The sequence below is a fragment of the Propithecus coquereli genome, unplaced genomic scaffold (genome assembly GCF_000956105.1).
Source record: "Propithecus coquereli isolate 6110/MARCELLA unplaced genomic scaffold, Pcoq_1.0 Scaffold289, whole genome shotgun sequence".
Lineage (NCBI taxonomy): Eukaryota > Metazoa > Chordata > Mammalia > Primates > Indriidae > Propithecus > Propithecus coquereli.
Window position 1 is genome coordinate 669,556 of NW_012148496.1, and position 2,588 is coordinate 672,143.

A 2,588-nucleotide genomic window follows, 5' to 3' on the forward strand; every position below is an offset into this window, starting at 1 on the left:
TGCATTAACATTTTACTGGAAAGGAGAAACGCATAACGGCCCATTTTCCTTTATATGGCACATTCTTGAGGTCTCATTTAGGAAAATGTAATGAATAATTTTATCTTAGATTTTGGGGAGAAGGTAGATTGCTTCCAACAGGAAAAGAAAGTACTATACAGTGATGGAAAAGACAAGTAGGTAAGCCATAACAGTATATTGTTAGGTAAAAAAACAAAAACACAAAACACTTGAATTTAGATGCCATTATGAATATGTAAATTTTTTCCTGAGATTTTTAACCTGTGTTTATCTCCCACCCCCCTACTTCCTGGTTCTTTTCTCCCTTGTCATAAAAACCAGTACTTGTAGAAATGTATCATAAGAGAATAGAGGTACTATTCTGTGTTCCTAGTTACATAATCATGTTCAGCCTCTTTTTCTGTTTGTGAAATCGAGTTTATCAGTTACTTACTGAGTGGACAGCATGTGATATGCTTAATATGTGCTGCAGTGTGAGAAACACTTGAAGTATGAAAATATATGCAATTTTCTTTAGTAGATCGATAAGCTGGAAATCAGAATGCCTGGATTTAAGCTTTCCTTTGCTACTGATTACATTTTTGGAAGAGATACTTACCCTGTCATTGATTCTGATTTTGCATTCTGTAAAATGGGGATAATGCCTGCTATTGTTTTAGTCTGGGAATGGACTCTGAAGTTGAATCAAATAATGCATTTGAAAACACTTTGGAAAAAAATTTAAGACATCTGTTGGTTACCTTTTAATAGAGTGGAGCATTGTCAAGGATAATTGAAAATTTCTGCATAATCTATTTAGCATTTCTAGGACTAAGACCTTATTTCTTACAGTGATCTTAAAGGGCCCACAGAAACTGTTGAGGTGCATCCCTACTCCTTGGCCGAAGTTATTAATTAATGTACTGACATGGAGAAAAGGGTGTTTCCTTCCTATATGTGGGTCAGGATTGCTTTCTTGCTTTCAGTAGGATGTTCTCATAGAAAATAAGAGTATGGCAAATAAATCTTACTTGAGTTATATTTGCTGCTTAATAATCCTCAGTGTGGATCATTGGTTCTTGACTAATGAAAAAATAGCTTACTTTATCCTCTCTGACCTTTGATTTTCAAATTAGAGAATTTGCACTGTTGTAGATATGCTACAGTGTGCCATGAAATAAAACTGGTCAGGTAACATGGCACACATTTGTGGAATTGCCATCAATTTTACTTGAAGGCTTGGGTGAAAAATATTGTTGCCTGCGCATGGTAGCTCACGCCTGTGATCCCAGCACTTTGGGAGGCCAAGGTGGAAGGATGGTTAGAGGACAGGAGTTTGAGACCACCCTAAGCAACATAGTGAGACCTTGTCTCTACAAAAAATGGAAAAATTAGCTGGGTGTGGTGGCTGGCACCTGTAGTCCCAGCTACTCGGGAGGCTAAGACAGGAGGATCTTGAGCCTGGGAATTTCAGGTTGCAGTGAGCTATGATCACGCCACTGCACTCTAGCCTGGGCAACAAAGCAAAACCCTGTCTCCAAATTTTTTTTTTTCATATTAAAACATATGGAGAAGGCAATATTCACGCTAATTTTTAAGGCAAAATTCAAAGACTTCAAAAGAGATTTCATGCTTGAGGGCTCTCGCGGCATGTGTTTAGTTTCTTCTTCCCTTAAGTGGAAAAGTTTAAGAAGCATTGCTGTAGACTTACTCAGCTAATAAATGGCAAATCACTACATAGCACAGGAAAGAAGATGAATTCCAGTTTCTAAAACTTTGACCGATATTAGGCTCAAGATTATTTGAGTCCTAATTATCCTCTCTTGTTTCTACTCCTGTAAAAGTCAAAAATGTTATAATGGAAAGGTCACAGAATTTTAGTCAGACTTGATTGTCTCATTCTTGACTCTGCACTTATTTGCTCTGTGACTTTAGGCAAATACTTAACGTCTCTGAGCATCAGTGTAATAATCTCTAAAATGAAGATCATGGTGTTGTGAGAATTACATAAATAATGTATGGAAGTGTTTAGCACAGGGCCTGACACATTGTAGATGCACAATAAATGTCAGTACCTTTTCCATTCCGCTCTCTGCATATTAGATTATTAATAACCCTTTAAACCCATTCTTAGCAGGAAATTTCATTAAAACCTCATTACCCCCCTGAACTTCCATGGTATTTTATTTATAGTTCTCTTATGGTACTCTTTACTTTGTATTTTATGTATATATTTTTTTCACACAGGATACTTGAACCCAGGTCTTCAGGCTCCAAATCCAATGCTGGTCCATGCCTGAGATACTTTCAATTTTGAGACCACTACATTGAATTGCCAAAGGTTACATATTTCAACTAATTTTTCTCCATGTTGAGTTTGTTTCTGTTCAAGTGAAAAGATAATCCTTACAAAATGCCACACATTCCTTAAAAACCTTTCTTTCCTGTTTTATCCTCTTGTTCACCACAGTAGCTTAATCATCATATCCCGGTATATAGCATGTTGTTAGCACATAGTAAACACTCAAATATTTTTAAAATGGCTTCAAACAAGTATTACCACAAGTAGGAGTCTCTTCCTGTGGCAT